The 24,854-nt window shown below is 41.3% G+C and overlaps 1 protein-coding gene across 3 annotated transcripts in view; it reads left to right on the top strand.

Annotated features, from left to right (window-relative positions):
- RGS6 (regulator of G protein signaling 6) overlaps positions 1 to 24,854 on the top strand; it is a 288,338-nt gene that overhangs the window by 150,941 nt on the left and 112,543 nt on the right. The gene's annotated exons all lie outside the window — the stretch shown is intronic.

Raw genomic sequence — 24,854 nt, 5'->3', positions numbered from 1 at the left:
GACAAACACTTGATGAGGTACATTCACCCAGTTGTCCTGGGGTGGTATTTGTACCTCCCCATGCATACGGCAAGCATGACTGGAGGCCCTGTGTGCTACCTACAGAGTGAATGAATGGTTCTTGCTTCAGAGTTAACAGTTGTTAGTATTAACAAAGATTGTGTCAGAATAAAGCATTTGCCTACCTGTGACTGGTAGGTTTTTTTGTTATTTTTTTCCACTGATTCTAATGGGACTGTATTGTTGCAAGCACTTTCCTCTCCTTATTAATTATCTGGTAGAGAAGATTCTCTATGTGAGTTTGGGGTAAATGTGAAAGCTAGGGCAAGACTGGCACAAGCTTTCTGTCTTTTGGTGAGTTTTCGTTTGTGATATTTGTTCCTTACTTGACAGTGCTTCATCACTTTGCATCCCCATCCTACAAAAGGTGTTAGTAAACGGCAGAGAACACTTCAGTCTAAGCTTTGCTTTCTAGTGTCACACATACCGCGGGGACTGACATGGCTGATTTTTTCTCATCCCTCCCTGCTGGCATCTAGCCCTGTTCCCTTTCCTCCATCTCTCTCAAGTTAGGATGCAGTAAACTTTCTTGGAGTGTTACATATCCAGATCTGATTAACAAATATGGATGTGTAGGAGGCTCTGCATCCTTCTATTCTGGGTGTCTTGATGTCAAAGAGTACCTTCACCTGGTGTCGGGATTGACACATGCCTATCAATTTCCTCCTTATGCATGAAATGAGTCTGTACCGTACCCGAGATCCTTGAGCCCAGATGGACATGCTCACTCTGCATTCAAAGCTGGTGCCTGTTATCTGCACAGGACAGCATGGTCCCATCAGCTCTGTGCCCCAGCTTTGGAAATCCTAAGGCTGACTGTGATGGCAAATTGTTTTCTAAGCTCCATCAGGTTCATATGGGCAGGGAAGTGCTTTTCCTTGAAGAGCGGCAAAGAGTGGATGATGTCCCTCCTACATATACACGGAGCACAAGAAGGGAACATCCACAAGCGCACCTTCAACGCAGTTTCATTTTCTTCTCAAAATGTAGGGAGTGGTGGGCAACAAAGAAATAGTAGTGGCCTGTTTATTTGTGGGGATTTTTTTTTAAGTTTTGGGATGCCTGATCTGATACTATAAATGATCACGCAGTAGGATTATCCAGCAAGTTGTTAGCATTATTATCTATTTCTAATGTAGATTCAGGATGCGGAAAGGGAAGAATCCTGAGAAATCACAGGAAGATTCAAATAAACCCTGAACATATATCACTTTACAGGATTAGAAGGGCTATATCTGAAGGTCATTCAGTTCAAGTACTCTTAAAGTAATCTAATGAGCGTAGTGTATGAGCTGTTTAATGTGTTACTAATTATCATGTTGTAGATAGGGCTTGTTGCAATCTTAGTGTCAAGCTGTCAGAGAAAGAGCAACCAAGTTAAGTTAAATTGACTGATGGCCATGCTGCAATCACCACTGAGGTAAAGCTGGATTGCAGTGTTGTAACACACTACAAATTGCTGTAATGTCCAAGTTCTTTCCTAAGCATGTATAGTACTGTAAAATGCCAGCTAAAGCGTTAGCTTGGTTTTCAATACTACAGAATCTAAATATTTATTCTGAGGCAAATTATACTGGGAAGACACAGAATTTATGCTACCAAATGTGTATCTTCTTGGAATGTGTCTAGCAGGCAAGCATGTATGCCGAGAAAAGAGTTAACAGATGCTATGGGCGCTGGAGAAATGCATTTATTGTGAAGTTCTTTTTTACTGTAATTACAGCTGGGAAGACAATCTCCAGCAAGGCATTAAATTGGGTCAACAGCTAAAAAGGCTTGAGAAGAGACATTGATGACAGCAAGTGGTATATATACAGGAAATAAACAGCAGTGTGGTGCTGGGCATGACAGGCTTTTCAATGCTGTAAGGGTGCCATTAACATATAAGTAATAATACATTAGAGAAAATATGGTTATCATGAGATGATGAATAATTCTCAGATGTTAAGGCATTAGGCTCAGCAGACTGCTTCTAATCCTATGGGATTGATTACTCCCGTAGTAGCTGTGTCCCCTGGAATCATCTTGTACAGTAGCTATTATAAAATATCTTAGTTGTTATTACTTAAAGAAGCTATGCGGATGAGTGCTGTCATCATTAAAAGATTGCAGGTATAAGCTTTTCAGACACTTGCTTGTCCTCCCATCACCCGCTGCTAAGAACCTGCAGAGCCAAGCTGAATCCTCGTCTATGGTTAAAAATTAAACAAAAATCCTGTGTCAGGTATTCATGTTCATGTGTGGGGCAGAGTAAAACTGTTGCTTCAGATTCATAGCACACAGTAACTGTGGGACTGGAGGATTTGACAAGTTATCTATTTTAAAGGTTAGGAAGAGTCCCCTGCCTTGGGGTTACCTTTCAGAGAAAAGAAGATAAGATTTTGTCAGAGCTAGAAATTTGGAGGAGCCAAGGCAGATGGGGTCGCACATGATAAGTCACCGGGACTGAGCAGTGTTTGCCTGAAGAGTCTGACCACTGATCAAAAAATTTAACAGTGCTTTGCACTTACAGACAGCTTGCCTCCAAAGTGATGCATGGGAACAAAGGAAGTCTCAGCAGCTCCATTAATGAGTTCAAGTGATTATTGGGACTGATGGTTCAGAATCTAGGCCCACACCACAGCTCCAGCACCTACTGTCCCCTCACCCTGTTGAGAGCCTGGCCTCCCACCTCTGCTCCCTAACTGCCCACAGCCTTGCCTAAGCCACGGTGGTGGGATCCCAGGGCAGCAGAGGGGAGAGTCCCTTGCACTGTTTGAATTGGCCCAGTCACAGCAATACTGTTCCACAAACAGTTGCATTTGAGTGTTTGATGAATGTTATTCATACAGATGTGACTAAGAGCTCTGAGTCAGACACAGGGTAGGCAGCCTATGTGCAAAGTTTCCTGCATGGCTCTACCAATGCATCTTAATCCTGATTTTTAGCAATTCCTTGTGCTAGTTCAGTTTTGGACCTGCTCCCCGCCGTGGTCACCACTAGACACATAAACAGATGCTTACGCATGCACAGCTCTGACAGCATGCCTGCTTTCTTGTGCCACAATTTTATTCCAGCCCAGGCTTCTGAACTGATCTGCCAACATAACTCAGATGTGACCTGCAGCACAGCTTGTTGCTGGTCATAAACTGCTCTGCTGACATCCAGGTCTGCAGTACTGTGGCAGAGGACACAACGTAGATTAACGTGGAGAGAAAGGGGATATAACCTGATCTTATTAGCTTAAATGTACACATATCTCTTAAGGTTGTTACAGAATTATAATCAGGAATGACAGGGCACTATACCTGTGATAAGAAGTGTCCAGGAAAAATGCAATGCTGAAATTTATGCTGATAACAGAATGAAGCAACATAACACTGCTTGAATTGTGTCCTCAAGTGTGTGTTCTGTTACTTACGATCAGTGACTGTAACACTGAAAATGGATAAGGGTAATATATTGACCATTTACAGGGAAAACTGCCAGGGGAGGAGAAGGTGCTATTGAACAGTTCAGAGTAAATTTGGTGTGATTTTTGTCTTGTGCTCTGAAACTTCGAGAAATCCCTGTCATGTACTAATGGTTCAGCTGCTGTAAGTGTAGGGCAAGAGAGATCCTGGTAGACCCAGCTGGCTTGCACCTGCCAACGAAAGCATGGGCTGGCTTTAGGCTTTCCAAGTCTTGCTGAGACACACTGGGTGAAATTCCTGCAGAGAACAAGACCTTGATTTTTCTTTGTTTTGCTCTGGTGTACTGAAAATTGCCAGTAGTAACAGATCCAACAAATATGCTTTCTTAGGTCACTGCTGCCACAGGAGGGTGAACTGTTTTAATTGTCAGTATTTTTATGGAAATGTGTATTGCACTTAAAAGATATTTTTTAACTGTACAATTTTCCATTAAGCTTTTAAGTAGTTTAAATACATGCTATTGTCAAATGGACCAGAGTTTGATAGTAACCTTTGATGCTTTGCTGTACATTTCAATAGTTTGAGATCTCATTTAAATAAGTATGCAATTTTCAGATTCTGCTTTGAATGGGGAAATGCCCTTTATCTATGTGTTGAATAAAACGAGAGTGTTTGGGGTAATATAATGTATATGCATATTTAATTACTTAATTTACTTTCAGTTTTGTAAAAGAGTACTTAAAGTAAAAAAATCTGTTTTGAGTGGGAAGAAGCTGACAGGTATGGAGTAGTGGTGATGAAAATAAAAACAAGGGGAAACCAAGGTGTAACAAGAACAAAATACAGCATCTTTTTCACCATCTGGGCTGTCAAGAAGTGATGTGACCAGCACATTGCAGTCTTGCCGTAATCAGTTAATAAGTCACTTCTAGAACACTGTCAAAGACTCTGCAATGCTGCCAGACCTTTGCCAAAGGTGGTAGGTACATCCCCCACAAAATACGCCGCTAAAGAAAACAAGCAGATCCTCTGAAATGGGGTCTCTAAGTGAAACGCTTGATTTTTCCTAGTGCAGGCTTTTTTATTGAACTGGACAGATTATATCTCAATTAAAGACTTAAAAGAAAATTGCTGAAGTTGAGTAGCTCAAACGAAGGTCAGGTGGCTGGAGGTTCTAAAGGAGACCAAGGCACTGAGAGCAGTGAGGCATTTGTTTTTCCAATCACTGTGCAGAAGGGATGTGCCACATGTGAGACTAGAAGATCCTAGACATGTGCCATGGTTTGGGGTTTTTGTGAGCCTACTCTCATCTGGTGGGCTTTCTCCTGAGGGAGAAGAGAGGTGAAGGGTCCCATGCTGCAGACACGCTTGCTCTGCTTTGCTCTACCCAGATTTCTGAGGCTTTCAAGTTACTAAATTCAGGGGTTATGCCATTTGGGAACCAAAGGTAAATGACTGCTGTGACTCACTGCTTAGAGGCTGGTGTTTCCAAAGTCATCTGCACAATAAGAGCTATACTAACAGCCATACCTGTTACAGTCTAATTGCAAGTGGTCAACATCTTGAAAAGAGGAGAGCTAAGAGTTTAGCTGGTAAACTGGTATCCTCAGTAGCACTTATGAGTGCATTGCTGGAAGTCAGATCTAGAGGAGAAACAGACAATATGTAAACAAAAATGACTGTGTTTGCAAGTGTCCACTACAGGCTATGACAAGGGGGGGAGGGTGCTAGGGATGAGCTTGAGGGGAACCTTGCTAGAGTGGCTTCAGATATTATTATTCTGAATGTTACCCTCTCTACAAGTGACTGAAAAGAATATGTGGTGTAAGCTTTAGCTGCATCCTTTCACAGTCCAGCATAATACCCTAAAGCTATTCTGAAATGGCATTTGCACTAAGACATCGGAGTGTGAACTGCAATTTAAGTATAGATTTGCTTCTGCAGACTTTGCTGGGGGGAATTTGCAACTCCTATCATGCACACAGCTGGGGGCACTAATAACCTAAACTACTGCAGTGGTTCATTCAGCAAGTGTGAGCTGAAGCACCCTGTGTGTACAACAGGCACCCTGTATAATCTTCCTGTGAACTTGCAATCCCTGAAGCATGGTGTTATGCCCATTGGCATTTCTGAAGGGAGTTATGATTACTAGGAACTATGAGCATGATTTCAGGAGCTGTGTGAGAGTAACTGTGGTAGCAATCCCACACTACCTGTGAATGTTCCTCTGCTCAGGGAAGATCAGGAGCTTGGAAATACTAAGCTGCTGCTTGATATGGCAGGATGGAGACAGGGCAAGGAAATGCAACAGCTTTCACTTTAAGGCATGGTGTTATGCTCAGGGCAACCTGCCTCTTACAGTTGGGACATTTCTCACATGAAAAATGCCATTTCTTCATTTCTTGGAAGAGCCTGTTGAAGGAGCTGTGGAGAGCAAAGTCCTCCAGAGAGATGAGCTGCAGAGAGGGCTTGGCTGGGTACCCTGCACGAAGCTGCTGCAGTGGTGGTATCAGCCCTTGTCAAATGTCAGGTTTTGTCACTGTTTCTGTCTGCAGAGGGCTCTTGTGAAAGCCGGATTGCGTGTGCAGCTGCATGTCATGACCTCTCAAGTAACAGCATGTGAAGAAGGTACTTAGTTTTCATTAGCTAGGATAGTTGCTACTAATTAAGCAATGTAAAAAACCTTCAAGTTAGGTGCAAATTGAATTTTCCTTTTAAAGACTTTCATGAAGGTGTGTTTCTAATTAAAGATACTTTGCTTGGCTAGGCAAGAGCCATTTTACTTGCTGTGTCTGTGCAGGAAGCTGCATCCATTTCCATTAGCTGTCCCACATGCATGGCTTCATCTAACTCTGTTCGTCCGCATTAACCCATGCAGCAGGTTTGAACAGGACTGAGGAGGTGGCACAGCCTGTCCCCGGTTTGCCTGTGGCAAGAATTAGGGGCTGCCTTGCCTTTACCCAGAAACGTGTGTGCTTTTCTTTTTGTGAAGAGACTGGAAATGCTTACTGGCAAAAGCCACCAGTCGTGGGAGCTGCTGGAGCGGTGGTGGCCTGTCCCCCTCCCTGAGGCCGGCTGGGTCAAGGAAGGAGAGGGGATGGTGAGAGCCCAGGGCCTGCTCCGGCTTTTACTTGTTTATTCAAGTCATGTTTAGGCATTCAGTTTTAATTGTGTTAGAGAAGGACCTTTAAAATCCATGAGAAAGACAAGCAAGCAGTTCTGCATTTCTGATTGCTGGCTGTGACTTGGAGCAAACAGTGGGTTAAATTCCCTGGCCTGTGTCTGAGTCAGTGGGGCTCTGTATCTTCTTGGGGTTTGCTTTTCCATAACTCCTCACCCAGCTGTGAAGGTCACTGACTATTTCTTACGTATGGCAACAGGTTTGTAAGGCAACTCTTCTCTACCAAAATAGTTTTATGCTCAGTTCTCATTAAGTTAGAGCAAAAATCCAAGTTTCATGTCAATTGTAGTTAAAAATGTCCCTGGACTAAGTTTTGGAGTCCCAGTGTTAATAGTAATAGCCGCTGCTTTTGTATTTGTAGCTTGCTTATGCCTTAGTGATGGCAGACCCAATTCCTAAATGTGACTTAGTGCAATGTAAGCAGCAGAAGTTTGTGTGAAACAGCATCCTGTAACTTGTGTAGTCACAAGGGTTTTTTAAAAATTATGCAGACAGATAAAACTGAAGAGACAGAACATCGACTTTTCCTAAATTTCTATTTGTTTAAAAAGAGAAAAACAATTAAGTCACATGTTTTTACAATTCCTTGAGATCCTTATTGATAAAAAGAAAAACTTGTAGAAGGGCTGTGGCTGGTTTAAGAGACCAGATTGTGATCTGACACTGTGAAAGAAAATGGAGCATAAGATTGATCCCTCAACAGCATGCTTTAAGAGACAGCATCTCAAGTCCAGATGCTGCTTGGATAGCCCCATTTGCCCTGCTTTGGAGGGCAAAGCAGGCCACAGGCTGGCAGAGGAGCTGTGGCTCTGTCCCCACTTGACCTCAGCCACCAAGGCTGGTTGGCTGAATAAACTGCAGGAAAGAGAAGGAGTTCTCATTTTGCTCTCTGCAGGAGGAAATTCTGATGAAGAATTAGCAGATAAAGCAACAATAACAAGAATAGAAATACAGTTATCGGAGACTAAGTGCAGGCTTTTAAAAAATTTCTGTGAAGCAGGGTCTCTTTTAGCATTCCCCCTAGGCAGCACACTGCTCATCTCTGCCTGTATCTGCAGCCGCTGCCCATGTGTTGTACTGTGACCTCAAAGGAGGGGAGAGAAGGATATTTTATGCTAGTTTAGTTTTCAGTTCCTAGAGGAACAAAACAGAGGACTCTATTGAAAAAGATAGGTTTTCTTGTAGCTTTTTTGATATTTCCACTTAGGACAGAGCTATACAGCAATGGACCCCTGTTCGTGCATACATTGCTAAAAGACTTGTTTGTTTTGAGCTCAGCAACTAGGGCATGCCAAGGGTTGCCTCTAGCGTCATTCAAATGAAGCAAATGCACCAGGATACATGTAGCATTTTTAAATGAGTGAAATGTCATTAAAATATTTTTAAGTAGCACAAGAGATCTGGGGAAGGCTGTAGTAAAGAAAAAGCTAAAAGCAATTCAGAATAATACTACTTGTGGATAATTCATTTCTGTATTAGCATGTGCAGAGCATATAGCAAGTTGTTGGCTCAAAGACTCATCAGCCAAAACGTAGCTGTTGGCAGTGGCAACTGGTCTAGTTCAGTGGTTTTGCATGAATGTATCCCTGCCTCCTACTTTTCACAGATGCTTTAAACTGTTCTGTTCAGCTGGGCAATACTCAACATACTCTAAATATCTACTTAATAGCTTTGTCAGTATGTTATCAATAAACTGATACAGAAGTGACCTGCATTTTGCTGTAAGATCAATGTATGTAGGAACAGAGCTAGGAGGAGTGAACAAATTACACACGCAACTCTCCAGTGGTATGAGTTATTACACTTTAATAGAAATGCTCAGAAACAAACTTTAATAAGCTTTTCAATGAAAATAATCAGAAAGTAATTATTTGCAGCTGTGAATGTAAAAAGCTATGGAAAATCTGAGATTGTCATTGTTAAGAGGTGTTTTTTAAATAATAAAGGAATAATTTCATAAAATATTTTATGGTATTTTATAAAGAAAAACTTCCTGGCCAAATTCCTATTGAAGCTCCCATGAACATGAACACCCACACAGAATTAGAAAGAAAACCACTGAAAGATACTATATGGTAACTGAGCAGTTTAATTTCTAAAAACAGGGAGGAAACCTACCTTCTACTGAAGTTATGTGGAGATGTCAAAAAATTGAGTGTCACTTATTCTTAAATCTGCCATGTGAAATGATGGCGTGGAAAGCTGGGGAGGGGTACACGTGTATTTATACTACGTGAATGGGTATTTCAGTAGATATTTAGTTAAACTGGAAACGTGGATTCCTGCAGTGTCTGAAGTTTCTAGTACAGTGTGTGCTTAATGATAAGCCAATGTTAATTAACTTGGTGATACCCAGTGGTAATTACCTATCAAGATGATAATAGTAGGGGTTTTTTTTTTATGATTGTGATATTAAATGTTTATTGTTCTTGTTGAAAACAACACAAATTTTGCACTTCTGCTGTTGTCTGAAATGGAGGACAAGCTTCCTGTGAATTTCTTCACAGGTAATCAGATATGTTGTATATAATGAACTCTAGACTGTTTGTCTTTCTGTTCAAGAATTTGTCCTCCCCTGTTTTTGTAGAACCTGTAGAATTGTAATTGTATCTGGTATCTCCCCTCCCCACCAAATGCGAGTCAGTGGGTTCAAAAGTTGTACAAACTGCGAGTTTCAGACGGAGAATCAAATACATAGGCAGTAAGATGGAATAAACTGAATTTTTGCAGCACTCTCCCTCCTGTGCACGTGTGGTACCCCCGAGAGAGCTCTCCCAAGTGGGGTTCTGGGAAGTGACAAGTTCTCATACTTTAAGAGAAGCAGATGTGTGGTGGGGAGCAGGATGACAAAGTAGATGAGGAGACTGAGGTGCTCAGAGGTAAAGATGCAGAAAGGTGGGAAGTAACCTTCCCTGAAGCCCAGGGAACTGACAAAGAGGAGCTGCACGTCCTGTAGCAAAAGGATCCAAATTACTCTCTTAGTATATACAGAAGCAAAGGCAAAATGCTTGTCGCCAGTCACCTGTTGCTAGCAGCAGGCTAGTGGGAAGGACAGAAATCTAGACAGGATAGGAAACAGCAAATGCTAGGAAAATTAGCATTAAACCCTCAGGATGACTTGGACTTCAGAGGCTGTGATTGTGTGCTACAAAATTTTGCACTCGGGTATGTTGAAGTGTGTCCCAGGAAAATCAAAAAGGCTGTTGCTGACTGTATGGAGTGATGCATCAGAACGCAGGATATCAACAGAAATGACCAGACAAATGATATGTGGAAGCTGATGGTGAATCTTTTGTCTGAATAAGGATTATGAGCAACCCATGGATTGTTTGGGTTTTAGAAAGCTTTTGCAGCATTAGTTGCCTGCTAGTAGCCTGTATATCAGGAGCCAAATTCTGATAACAGTGGCAAATGTGAGAATGCAGTCAGACCTCCCTGCATATGAACTTGAGTCCTGAATGTGAAAGGGGAAGAATTGGTGTTGAATTTCTGTTAGACTGTCCCATCTCTCTGCAAGTGTGTTGGCAAGCTGCTCGGGTCTAGGATGCAGTCTAGAGTAAGCCCCTTCCAGCAGCTCATTTATCTACTGGAAGGCACCAGTAAATACAGGGTGGCCATGCTCACAGTAATGGCCTTGAACGCTCTCAAGAACGCCAGCTTTGAAACCACCCTGCAGCGTGCAGTTCCCTCCTCCTTGCCTCTGGCTGATCGGACATGTATTATTGATGGCCTTCCACCGTCCTCTCTCGCCCAGCTCCTGCCGAGCTCTTGTGCACCGCTGAGCCAAGGCAGGTGCAGAGACCAGTGTGGAGCCTGAGCTGCTGATCTCCAGGCTGTCAGGTCTTGTTTCTTTTCATGCATACTTCTAGCTCTAATAGGGATCACTTGATACTGGCGCAGAAACTGAAGAGGACTTGTAGAGAATCTCTTTTTTTTTTTTTTTTTTTTTTTCTTCTTTATCCAGTTACTCAGTTGTTACTCATTTTCTTTTTAATATCTTGCTGGTCGGCTGGATAAGAAATGCAGAGCTGTGTCTTGCTGAGTTGACTGCAGGTGTAATGATACTCCACCACTGTCACCCACCACCCTGTTTAAGTAACAGATTTAGGCAGTCTTATGTTTTCTGCCTTTGTGTTTCAGACAACTGGCATCGTAAGACATGTTAGATGGGGGTTAAGTCTCTAATTCCTGTTGATTGTTTCACCAGTGGTGGTGGTAGGGCTGGTTTTTTTGGTGAAGTTACTAGCATTAAGTGCCAAATCCTGCTCACTCGCTTTTGTTTGACTTATGGTAAAATAAGTAGAGAAAAATCTGTCAGTACTGCTTATTTCAGAGGTTTCTTAAGTTTCTCATTTGGTAGCATTTATATAGGACATAAAATGTCACTTTTAAAGGAATGCTCTGTAAAGAGAAGAAATAGAAATTCACTGTATGCCCTTTGCATTTAATCATGGTTGTGGAAATGTGAATTGACACAGCATTCAAACATGGTTGAGTCTAAAAAAAATTTCAGTTCACTTGCACTCATTCATATTTGAAGTTTGATTTTTTTTTTTACAGTGTAAGCATGTGCACAGGTGAGAATTATATGCATCTGTCTTTTTACTTCAAATAAGTATTCTTAGCTTTAATCAAGTTGCAGTATTCATGCAATTAATAGAAGGATCCGCATTTGATCTTTCCACATCTTACAGAAAAAGTAACACCATGTCAGAGCAAGAAACTGCTCTTAGATTGTAGAAAGCAAGCGGCAAACTGAACTGCTACTGAAGCTTACTGCAAAGCTTGTTACTCAAAGTACCTGAAAAATATGAATACATTTTTAGGTTTGGGAGCTGATCACAATGAAAAATGTTCATCAAAGCTAGGTTTTAGTTTAAACATCTTTATCTGTTCTCTGCTAGCAGGTTAAAAACCAAAGCCCCCAGAAGTCTATCGTGAGGATATATTAACAGCAAGCATCTAATTACGGTGTTCAACTAATGTAACGGACAAACACTAAGACAAGTTTTTGGTAATTTATCTGTGCCAATCTCCTCTGCTAATCGGCAAAGACTAATAGCATCATAAGCTTCCCAAATGTAATAAACAGTCAGAGTTTGTATGGCAACATGGAGCTCAGAGCCCAGCCGTTTTTTTCTCTCTGCTGCACAGTCTTGGATACAGGCAGCTCGGGACTCCTCTGTGCCTGGTAGCTGATGGTCAAGTGCGTGCACCTTTGGTTCTGCAGAAACATTTTATCTACCATTTACTGTCATAGCACCGTCTTCAACCTGAGCGTTAGCAATCCAGGAGGAAGCGGTCATCCACTGCAGCTCTGGTGTGAGCTAGCACGTTTGGCTTTCAGTCTGACAGGGCTTATGGTTACTGTGTTCCCTTCCTTGCCTAGGAGAGGTTTCAGATCGAAGGTTGCCGAACCGCTTGTCTGGTTCTGATGTGCAGAAATATGAAGACAGTGAGACTTAAATGTGGCACTGTATTTCAATAGATAGAACACTTACCCCTTTAGAGGTGCGTGTGCTCAAATCCTCAGACAACCTGTGCAAATGAGCGAGGGAGGTGGTGGAGGCTTAGGGGCAGGAACTGGCATCTGGATGGAGGAGCAAACGAGGGTGGGCAAGGGGCACAAGAGGCTGCTGAGGACAGAGGAACATGAAGGAGAAAATACTCTGGAGTAAGTTTTTTGGATTGTTTTGTTGTTGAAGGTTTCTTTCTTACTATGCAAGTAAAAAAAAAAAAAAAACAACCCACTGCTGCAGAACTACATAGTTTTACTATAGGGTAGAATTTGTAGGTAAAAATGTATTATTTTTTGTGAGATGAGTAAGCTCCAAGGAAATCTTTTTGGTGCAAGGTTTGTTCTTACAAACAAGAATTATTGTACTTTTGTTTCTGTCCATTTATAGACAGACCTATAACTATATTGCTACAAAAAGCACACTGAAAGATGAGTTGCTGGAAGGTGTGTTAGATATCTTTCACTTCTGTTTTAGAGATAGTTATGTTGCTTTGCAGTCAGACAGAGAAGAAACTTAGGAGATTTCTTAGAAAAAGAACAGAGAGACTTTGAATCTGCCTCAGTAGTGAATATTTCAATACTTCAGTGACTTTAGTAATGACCTTAGCTCGTAAGAAGATGATTTTATAACAAAGTGAAAACCCCTTATACTCTTTTGTTAATAATTTACCATTAAGTACTAGTGTCAGACTTGAGCACTAATAAGATTTAACAGCATAAAGGTGCAAGTCAGGCCTACTAATATGTAACCCCTTTGTAGCTAAAAGTCAAACTCATATGCCTGAGGGTTGTGTGTTTATAAAAAGTTGGAAGAAGAAAACAATTTAAAATATCATAAAACAGTGATCCCATTGTATTTCTAAAACCATAAATGTATTTATTTCCCATCTGTGTGTAGAGTTGCTTTAGTTCCGTCTTGGAATGAGGAAGGTAAATCACTTTAATGTGGTCTATGATTTATATTGTAACTTGTGTGTTTAAAACTCATGTTATTTATGTGTGCTGCTTAGTATGTTACTCTGTTTCAGTACATTAGCTAGATATGACCTGTGACCAAATACCCATCTGTCTCTCACCTGTCATTGACAATTAAGAAAAATCTACTCTTGCACATAGTTGTGCATTTAACAATTCCATCTTTCAGCATCAAGCAGTTAAAAATGTAGTGGAAAAGATGTGCTGGCTAACCATTCTTGCAGACTTACATAACTGAGATGTATAGGCATTTAACTTTTTTTTTTTTTTTAATCAAACAGTATTCTTCAAGCAAAAGTATGCTAGTGCAGAAACCATTGCTTTAGAAAGTAGGGTAGAGTGGAAATCAAGACCATGTTGTACAACCAGTTGTTTATGTGTAATAAGATTTAATACATTTATGGTGTTGTTACCTATGCTAGATGTTCTCCTTCCACACCATGAAAACACAGTTAATTGAACATGAAATCCATGAGAAAAAAGTACCTGTGTCATGCAAAAGGATTATTTACTATTTATGTTTTGGAGCTCATACTTTATGCATTTAAAAGAAAAAAAAAAAAACCTCTGTATGGATACAGATACCACATGACTACAATATAAAAAAAGGTAAGAGTAGTTATTTCATTCTCTGGAGGTACCTCATTTGCTCTCATTTGGTATGTTCACATGTTGAAACAGCCACCCAGCTGTGGCCACAGGATGCACAGGATGCAGTGTCCGTTCCTTCTGTTCTGTTCTGTCCTTTCTCAGTGAATAAACCAGCAAGTTAGCTGTTTAAAGGGCCAGAGGCAGGTTCTTGTGTTGTCTGCTGTCAGGAGAGGCAGGCGAGAGCACCTTGTGCTCTTGCTGGATGATTCTTCATTGTGAACGGTGTCTTCGGTTGTCTCTTACACACGCCCCTGTAGAGAAGATAGCAATAAGCTACCAAAAGTAAACAATATCTTGGTAGGATTTCTAACTTCCATTCTACAGGTAACTCTTTCCTCACCCCACCCCCCCACCCCCCCGAATTAAAAAAAAAATACTGGTGAGGTGTCAAGAGGTAGAAGTCTTTAAAATTGGTGTCTCCAGCAGGGTTCACAGAAGTTGTAGCTCTTTCTGCTCAACCAAAGTGCACTTCTGTTCTGCAGAGTTGGGGCATCTCTGACTCTTTTATATATTGTAAAATAGAGGGTTAAAAGGAACAGTAGAGCCCCATTTGGGCATTAAACACATTAAATGCCAGAGCTGAATCAAACAGCAGTTTGATGCTGAGATTTGAAAGCAAAGCAGACATGGCATCATTTCTATTAACAGCAATAAGCTTAGCTCAAGCGATGTGTTCCTTGATTCATTATTGGCAGAGAGAAAACTTTGTTGTGGGAAAAAGAATTTGACATTTCTTTTTATATGAACAAGGAAACTTATTATTTTTTTAAGTGTTGCTATAAATTGTCTTATTTAAGTATTCCTCTTAATAAATAGACAGTATTGTTGCTACCAAAGGACAGAGCTAACAGTAGTAGAACAACTGAATAAATCATAAAATCAGCATTGAAGTAAATGACTTCACCCATGGTGAGGACAGTAATTGAGTCACGGCAGAACTTAAAACTACTGTTTGATTTGCAACATTTGCTTTGCCAAAGGGAAAGCACCAGTCAGTCTTAGAATAATAAATGGTAGTTGCAGTGCATGAAAATGTTAATGAACAGTAATGATGATCATGTTATAAGAATTATATGTGCATTTTTAATTCTTGCCTTCCATTTAGCAATCTGTGAGGTTTGGGTTTTTTTCATTCTAGCAACAGCTGCTAACAAAATCAAGGGCCAAAGCAATTGAGTGGCTCAGTTAGAGGCTTCGGAACTCCTATGTTATGCAAACTGGCATACCTTAGTGTATTTGAATAAATTAATTCCTAAATTAAGATTACTTTGGTCAGACAGTATCAGATGTGGTTTGATTTATTTTAAATTTTCTCTAATACTTTTACTGCTGCTCACTAACAGAGAGTGAAGTAGATACTTGAAAAATGTTTTTTCTGTAATTGCTAAATGACCAAACCTTATCAACTCACTAAAAAAACCGGTATCTGTACTTTGCAGAGTGTTTTGGATATGGTGTGGATAGATAGACCAGCTCTTCCCATCACTGCCTTTTGTCTGGAACTCTTCCCCAGTGCTTGTACAGAAAGTCTTACAGTGCTAAGCACTTCAGCTTAGTCTCTTCATGGGCTAAACTAAGGTCTTCAGTTTCCAACACTGTAATCTGGTACATTTTTGTGGTCATAACACTATCGATTTTTTGATATATGTATTTAAAAGGCATTAAAAAGCAATATGGAGAAAAGAGTTGTAGAGATATGAAACAAAAAATCCAAATCTGCATTCTTTCACTCTCCAACAAACAAATCTTCACAAGGCCTCTTTCTTCTTTCTGATTTGAAATTCAAATGAAAATAACATTTCCTTTTGTAGTGATACCTTTTAATCCTGGGTGGAAAATTTGCGGAGTTTTTTTCCTGTGTTTTTGCTTTTATAATTTTAAGTAATTTTTTAGTTTTATGTCTAACAAAAAAAAAATTGCAAGGTAACGCTATCACATGGAGGGGGACAGAAACAAAATACAACGTCTTTAAGTCATGAATAGGGTTTCCTCTTTTTCCCATAATTTATAAACTGCTCTGCTTTGCATCTACTTCACAGCATTTGGGGGGGTGAGGGGGGTGTATCTGATCTTTATTGTGGTATGGCACTTTGCAGTGCAAAGAGTTAAATGATGCATGAAATGACCTGTCACACTGTATTATGTGCCACAGTATTATATACACAGAGGAATGCTTAAAAAAAAGGGCAGAAAAAACAATTCCTGAAGCCCCACTTTTTTGTTGTTTTGAAGAGAAACATTTGGTGTGTGCGTACATATTTCTGCATAATTTATTTTAGCTAAGCCACAGGAGCCCATCAGCTACCAAAACAGAAAGACAGGATGTGCTGGATAGTTTCCCTCACCAATTCATTAGGGAAGGTAACGGTAGAGATTCAGAGCCTGTGGTACAGCTTTCCTGCAGCGAACAACAAAACCAAACTTTTGTATCTCATACTAGAAATAGCTTATGAACTGTCTTCTGAATGGCTCCAAGTAGCTTCATTAGTGTGGGAGAAGTTAGGAGTGTGTTTATGAAGCTTAGCAAAATTAATAGAAAACAATGGTACACTGCATTTCTTACTAAATCATAATATTCTCAAGTTCATACTACACAGTTTCATCTGATTTTGCCTGCAGCTGATAGTGCTTTGCTGAAGCTCAGATTGAACAAGAAGTCCACAGTGTAAAGGTCTTGTCTTATGCTCCATGTGTCCTCCTTTTTCACTACAAATACCTTTCTACCCTTTCACAAAGGTATGAACACAAATCTTCCCTCAGGCATGGGGCCTAAATCCAAGTGCAAATTTAGGCCTTACAGTTTTAAACAGAAAATAGTCACTTTAAATGGGAGTTACTTTCTTTCTGTTTTCTTCCTCTGCATGCACAATATGGTCAGGAAAGCAGCATTTTTTTTTTCCCCCTCAACTGCAGAGTTTACTCCCTGTTGAAGATCTGCTAGTGGGGTAGAAAATCTGGTTTGCTTTAAAAAAAGTGAGAACCACAGTCCTCTTTAGTGTTTGAGGTGATACAATGACATTCCCTGTTCATAATTACTCAGATTTTTCAAGACAGCAGCAGGAATGCCAAAACTCTTATTGGGCATCCACCAACTCCATCCCCACTTCTTATCTGCTTAATATTTATGCTTCTGTACTTCATTTCAATAAGTAATATACTTAGCAAAATATTTCAGATTAATCATGTAGCAGTTACTGCATTTTGTAGCAGCGGGGAGAAAAAGTCACTCATGAGGAACAACTTGTCTTTTTACACCTAATCATCAATCTTCAAAGTAACTTATTTTCTGCCAGACCCAGGAATGGCCTTTCCCACCCTGTTACATGGGAAGGCTCATTTTCACATGCCAGTGGTGCTGTGAAGGAGGTGGCTGGATGGTCCTTTCCTCCCCAGCCTTGTGTTGAAGGCAGGTGGGGTGGGAGGTGGCAGCTCTGTGTTTCCAGCTTAGGAGAAGGATGATGAGCCTTGAAAATATTGTCCGTTTCCCAGCTTTGGGAAACTGCAAGTGGGAGTCTGCTTGGGTTTGTGGATATGGTTTGAAGTGGTTTGGGTGCAGTTCATTACCAGCTCTTCATTTTTATTAAGATTTGGGCAGCTGCAAGTTCCTGTGTGGGAACAGATTGGTGACCCACCAAAGTCCAGCATTTTTCTGTCTGGAAGTGCTTTGTATTTGATGCTCCAGAGGAAAGTGAACTTCCTCTGCCAAGTACTGTGTTTCTCAAACTGCAGTTCAGCATTGTGGAGGAGAGAGAGGTGCTGCTTTCTCATGCCAGGTCATGCATCGACCCCCACAGGCTAGGATTATTGATTATTTCATGTAATCTAGTGTAATACTAAAACTCTTCTGTACTACTTCTAATCAGACTTGAAAAACTGGCCTCAAATCATGTTACAAATTGGAGACTCAGCCCAGTGTTGGTGGAGGATTTAAGATTCCTGGAGCTTTCTCAGTTGTTCCAGCACAAAACCAGGTTTCAGTGTAATTTTGTCTTGTGTGAGAATGATTAGTTGATGGCCAGAACTCAAAGTGAAATTCAAGGTGTGGGAGCTAACTCCAAAAGAAACACTAGTAAAATCAAAGCTGTTGAACTAAACTCGCTTACTTTTGGCACTTGCCAATTCAAGCAGTTTGTGCAGCATTATTTTAGATGGAAGCTGGGTCATGGCTTTGCTTCTGGGCATTCCTGAGGTTGGGTTAATGGGCTTCACCCTGGTGCCCTGCTTGTGGTGGGAGTGGCAAGGGGCCCAACTGTGCATGCCCACATGGGAGCGGGCATGCAAAGAGGCTCGACCATGTAATGTACGGAGTTTACTCCTTCTATGATAGTCCCCGTGCGGGCTGTGGTAGGCACATCTGCTCCACTCCTTCTCATTCACCACTGTATGAGCAATCTGGAGACCTGCGTAGTTTTACATTTGGTGCAGTGATGCAACAGAAAAGAAAATCTCTACCGTTTCCACAGCAACTTGTGCGTCGGACCCTGGCTGGAGTGTGAGGCAGCAGAATGCAGTCAGTCCCTGCAGTCGGTGACTTCAGTAAAAGCTTCTCAAAAGAAAGCACATGCTTTCGTGCTCCCCCCAAGCCCCTCTTGGTTATTGACATAAGGAGACTGTAAGTGCAGCTCTAGATTTCCTACTGTAACTTTATTCCTTCATATTTCAACCCATGCTGCTGCTCTGTTTTGACTTGGTCTTCAATCTGCAGATAGTCATTGCGGAGCACTTCAGGATTATCCATTCAAATTTTGCTGAGGATGGCATGGTCAGAAGTAGTTAGTACTAGGTGACTGGTGACCTGTGAAAAATGGTCTGGGAGGCTCAGTGCTGGCAACACCAACAGCCCAGATGCTGCCTTAGCAGCACGCTTTAGGGGACAGAGGGACTGAACTTCTTCCTTTTTTCCTCAAAGGGGTTCCTTCAATTCAGATTGCACACTGAGAAACAGTTTATAGATTATTCCACTCTACAGTTTTCCTAGCTGAAACAATCTGTGCACTTATGTGTGTATCTGTGCATAGGTTTGCATATGTGTTTGCTTAATTCATAAGTCGCACAAAAGCCACCCCTATTCAATACATACTGTATGGCAGTAAGGGTATAATTTCTTTCACCAAAATGTGACTTGTATCACACCTCAGTGATAATTCTAGGGCCATTTTGTTTCCATTGGAATGCTTTATTTTAAAATTCACATTGTCTTCACTGGGTATTTATGATACTTTCCTACAGTCATAAAAAGCTTAACACTTCTGCTTAGGAGAAAAGTAAATATTTGGTCCGATTTGCAGCTAACCTGAGAAGGTTTCTAATTAGAATGGCCATGCTCTAAATGGTGTAAGATCTCTCAAGCTGATTACATGCATATATCTGACGTCTTTACCATAACTGTAGAAAGCAGGGGGAAAAAATGCACCCCTCTATTCACAAGAAACTTCTGTTATGCCATAAAATGCAACAGTCTCAGGCATTTGCTAACTGTAATTACAGTTGCACAATCAGTAAACAAGAGTTCACTTTTAGTATTTTACACAGCTTTCTAACATGCCAAAATAGCTTCCTCTTTTAAGCACTTATAGCTCATGTAGAATTTGAGTTCATTGAAAGTTGTCTGTCAAAATGCTTTTAATGAAAAACTGAGTTTGCATAACACTGGTGCATTGATGTCTTGTTTTTAACTGTTGACACTGATGGACTAAAAAGCTTGATTTTGAGGAGGGAGAAAATTGCATTAGTTCAGCTCATTTGGAGAATCTCTGTTTGCTGAATTAATTTGCTAAGCTTTGTTTTTCTGCTGAATATTAAATCCTGTTTTCCAACTGTGCATATACTGCCTGAGGGGAATAGCTCCAGCTCTCATTTTCCATGACTACATTTTCTTATAGCGCAGCTCAGGCCCGAGCCAGGGGTGCTGTGCAGAGCTGCTGCCGTAGGCTGTGTTAGGGGAGGCGTGGACTGATCAAAAAGCTGCTGTCTGGTACTCTCCAGACTCTGGTGTTGCACCTCAGCCGCTGAATAACAAGTGTCACAGTTTTTTCCGTAAGCATGGTTTTGGTTAATTCAATTGATGTGGTGAAACCTGTCCCTCCATGTGATGACTTGCTGAGTAGGTACTCACTTTGTGAAGCTCTAGCTAGATTAGCAGCAGTATGCAAATAATCATGCCTTGGTAGTTGTTCTTTCACTGGTACCCTCCTTTTCACAACAGAGATATATAAACACTAAAGCATGTTATCAGTTTCAAGGTGATATTATTAGCTCTGTTTCACCCTCCCAATAAACATTCGAAGAACATAGTTGTTATTTTCTTTCTTCCCTGAAACACACTCAAGCATGAGGGAGCTGTGTGGTATACACTGCCTTTATCTGAAATAAGCTCTGAAATGTAAAAAGGAGCAGAGATAAAAGCTCCATCGGGAAGAGGACAAGTTCCATCAGTGTCCCTGTCCCCAGCCATCGTTGGAAGTTAGTCATGTGGGAAGCAGCCAAATGGCCCTGCAGCTGATGCATCAGTGCTCTGCTGTGCTTTGGTTTTGTTGCCGTTGTTGGGATTGTGAAATGTTGTTGGAGATGGGGAGCATATCTTTCATAGTTGTGTAGCATCCACTATCCGAGGCACTCCAAGTCCTTCTCTGACATCTTTGAATTAAGTTTCACTGCCCCTGTGTGGTTCAGTATTATCTCCATTATACAGGAGGGGAGACTTGGGCAGAGACAGATGAAGCTGTCTGCTGAAGGTCACGCCGCATTTCTCTGGCAGTGCTGCTGTGCTGCTTTGCAGCGCTGTCTCAGAGGCAAGGTTGTCCTTTCTCCCACGGGGGTGCTGAAGAGAGGTGTATTAGCCTTTTTTTTTTTTTTTTTCTTTTTCAGTCTCCTCTTCCTGTGTTTGAGCAGAGTCAAATTGTCTGGACTGGTGAAGCAAGTTGGCTTCAGACATCTTGTCAAATTAACTTTCCTTGTCTGTCCGTGTGTGGGGCTGCATGGCAGGAGTCAGCACGTTGCAGAAGGCAGTCATGCTGGTAGTGTCAGAATGCTGGTCAGAGGCGCTTGTGGAACCCGTAGGGGTTGGCAACGTGAGAAGTGGTCTATTTTAAACCTATATTTCAGTCAAGAGTAAAAGATCAGATGTATTTATTGTTGCCATCATGCTAGCTGAAAACAGACTGATCCTTTCCTCCATGTATTATCCAGCTCCACCAATATTCATGAGAGCTCTCATCTGTGAAGAGGATATTTGGCATCTCACAGGGCTGTCTATCTAACCCTATACGTTTAATGTTGGCGTTGATGAGTGATGCTCAGAGACTCCCTAGCCACAGGTTAGCTGGTGACAGGAATCCCCAAGAGTAGGGTACCTCCTGAGAGTAATCAGACAGGAACCTGGTGCCTACCAAAATATTCAGAAATAGGCAGTAGGACCTTTCCCACTGAGTCCGAGGAAGTATGTACAGCTAACTCGGAGGCTAGAATATAAAAAAGGCACCATTTCCCTCACTAGCTCACAAAAATGAGCTGGCAAAATGGGACTGTGATGGCGTCTGACATCATTATGTAGTAATCGCTCAGTTGCAGTTAAACAGGTTCAGCCAGGTAGCTCCAGTAAGCTGTTGGTGTCCAGGGATGGGGTTGTGGGAGGTGGAAGCTGTTGGCTTTCCTTTTTTGTGTGTTACTTGCCGTTCCCTCAGCATGTTGCTTCTAAGGTCAGCCTCAACCATAAGCAGGGTGCTTCCAGGCCTCAGCAAGACTGTGCATACTAATGTGCTGCAGTCTGGATCCCTGCTTTATTTTGGTTCTGGGAGAAGGAGAAGCTACTGCAAAGTTGAGAGTTGTTTTCCCCCATATAATGGTAACACTAGGAATATTGTGCAGTACTGACCCAAAGTTGCCAGACTGTGATGGTTATATTTGTTGTTCTATTGTTCTATATTTGTTGTTCTATTAATGACTTACTTATAACACATCAACAAATATTTTATTTTCCCCTGCCTCAGAGAAGGGACTTCTCATCTCCCAGTGACAGACATCTCAGCTCTGACAGACAGAAATTCAAGGTCTTCTACTGTGTGCCTTCACCCTCCTTAGGCCAGCAAAAGTGCTGATAGTGGTAAAGAAGAAGGTCTAATGAATACCAACAAATCCCACATATACATTAAATCCCCAACACGTTCTGTGTAACAGAATATGTTGGTAAACTCTCATAAACTAGCTGCTGTAGAGTCCTGTCTCCGTTAATAATGTGTTCCTGAAGCCAAAAGCCCTTTTCAATGCATTGAAAGTGGGGTAATGTGAAATAAAATCATTCTGGACAAATGTAGGGAGCAGAGTTGTCAGCAACCAGTCAGGAAGAAAGACAGATCTCATTTGTTAGGCATACATTACAATGTGTAGCTAACAGTGGCAGCAGATACATAAATTGCTCTGGCTTTTCTCAGGGAGATATTGACCCAGAATCCACTTGGAGGGAAGAGTAATGGTTCCCTTTACTGATGCAAAATCAGACCAGATTGAAATAGCAGTGACCCCCATAATAGGAAAAAAAAATGTTGCCTGTTCTTACCATGACTTTTGCCAGGCAGAAGTTAGTTCACTGTAGCTTGCTCATTTAGGAGTGATAAATGTGAAGAACGCTTAGTATTACTACTTTCTGCTTCCTAGCCTGATGAAATGGACTTTTTATTTCAGGGACTCTTATTCCCTGCCAGATAGGGAAACCTAAAGGATATTTAATGACATGCAGAAACTGAAGGGAGAATCATTAGCAATGAAGTGTCTAGGTAGCTCTCTTAAAAGTTAAGATGAAAAGCTTTGATGAAAGTGACCTTCACGCTTGATGTTCCCTCTTTGCTTTTCTCTACACTTGAAGCTCGAATAATCACTTTTTTCCACATTGTCACAGTATCACTTATTTCATGAAACATTTCCATAGCTGGGCAGGAATTTGGACCCAGGGTGGTAATATCTGCAAATGCTGGGTGGATGCAAAACACAAAGGCTAGTACAAAGGGTCAGATCTCTTTGCAGTGTACTGAACAAAAACTTGACATAGAATGCTAAATATAGTTTTTTAATATTTTATTTAAAACTCGATTATAACTTTAAGAGTTTTTTTGAGTAGGCTATACTGTCCCCTTTGAGCAGTGTAGAAATTTGCTGGAGCGCACAAGGAAAGCATGTTGGGATTGGAAAGACTATGCACAGCCAGAGGCTGTAACCATGCGGGCTCTCGGGCAGCAGACTGCAAATGCTGGCATGTGTAGGAGGATGACATATGTAGTCCTGTCTGGATCAGATGAGAGGACAGGGGAGAAAGGAGATGTGACATCTGAGTAAAAGGGAAGGAAAGAAGAAACATCCAGTGCTCAGAAATAAGGAGAGCAGAAAGTGCAAGTAGTCAGGCTGGAAGACAAGAGGAAGAAGGAGCCTTTTGGGAAGGAGGCAGTTTTGTTTATTTTGATTTAAAATTGCAGTAGGCTTTTGTGATTGTGACTGAAACCCAAATTAATGGCCCCATTTGAGACATCAGTGCCTGCTCAGTTGCTTGAAATGGGGATAGTTTCGGTAAAAACAATATATTTTGCTTTTAAGATAATTAAAGGTTTATTTTGCTTGAAATGGAACTTTTCTTGGGGTGATAATGACATAAATCATGTCTGGTGTTCCTTTAGCTTACAGGGAGCAAAAGAGGAAGAAATTTATTTTCCTGCATCAAAACAATTATTTTAGCTTATTTTTCATTCTGAACTTTTCATTGAAATAGAAAAAGAGAACACAACAATTTTACCAAAAATTATGCTTACAGTTTTTAAAGCCCTTAAGTGCTCCTGGCAACATGAGACTCATAACACGTTCCAGGGTAGTTTCCTCCTAATATGCATGGAAAAAATCTCTCTCTGATGCCAGCTACAAGTGCATATGGATGAAGACACGTAACTAGTTGGTCACAAAAAGACTTTTTCATTGCCTTGTTGAAGTGGTTCTTAGTCTGGCTGACCAGGCAACCAAGCTGTCCTGTCCCCCTGGCAGGTCTGGTGTAGGAATGCTGTAGCCTCGTAGGTCTGGGTTGGTGATGGGTGGTGCTGTCAGGCTCCTCTCAACAACACCACAAGGTGCTGTGAAATGCTTCTTGTCCAGCCTGAGAGGAGCAGTTCCTCCTCCAGGTATCCTTTGACTGGGAGAAACTGTTTTGATCAGCAAATAATCTTGCATAAAGTTCAGGTAAAGGGGAAAAGGTGGTATTAATTTTCATAGTGTTTGGGTTGGGGGAAAACTAGAATTATTCTATCGCAAATTAACTGTAGGTACCAAACTCTCCCGTAATCTATTAAATATCTCAGGATATTTTCATCTTTGTGACTTCATTCCCACTGAGAATTTGTTCAGGGCATGTGTTAACTTAAAAATAATATATAAACAAGGTGCGAACAGTTCAGTTAAGTGATAGCCTGAGGTTAAAAACACAGTTATCAAATTCAGTGTCTGAAGTTGGCAGGGAGGTTGTCTTAACGCCTCGGGAAGACTTGAAATTAAACTTGTTTTGAAATGTAGGTGTTAAGTCTGTGAAAGAAACTCACTTGCACATCTAAATGGAGCCGGCTTTCCAGACTTGGAGAGCTGGTTGAGCTCTCAGGCTACCTTTAGGAGAGAGAGGGCCGTGCTCTCACCATGTAACCTCTCTGCTGAGGTTGTGTTTTGTAGCATCTGTGAGGAGAAAATCTTTAGGTAAAATCAGAGCTGTGCTCCTTGTCTGGCCAATGTCAGCCTCAGTCCCCTGTCAGAAGCAGCAGGCAGATCTGTGCTGTCAACTGTTAGAGCTAACAGAGCCAACAGCTTCAGGTTTATTTTTGTTGGGCTTCTGAGACCTTATTAAGTTGAAGAGAGTTTTTGGAGATACCGAATTTCTGCACTGTGCTTATGTTCAGCTTTTTGTTCTCTCTGGCGTTGCCTTCAAGTAAACGCAGGAGGAGTAGCCCAAAAGGAGCAAAAATCCCTTCCTGTTTTAGAGTAAACAGGAGGAGGATTAAGCTCCTTCCCCCAGTAATCAGATCCTCTGAGTGCCATGGCTTTTGAAGATGGCTGTATA

This window comes from Strix uralensis, chromosome 4 (assembly GCF_047716275.1).
Source record: "Strix uralensis isolate ZFMK-TIS-50842 chromosome 4, bStrUra1, whole genome shotgun sequence".
In the NCBI taxonomy this organism is placed as follows: domain Eukaryota; kingdom Metazoa; phylum Chordata; class Aves; order Strigiformes; family Strigidae; genus Strix; species Strix uralensis.
Note: the sequence above shows the minus strand (reverse complement) of the source record. Positions and strands in the feature narration are given on the sequence as shown.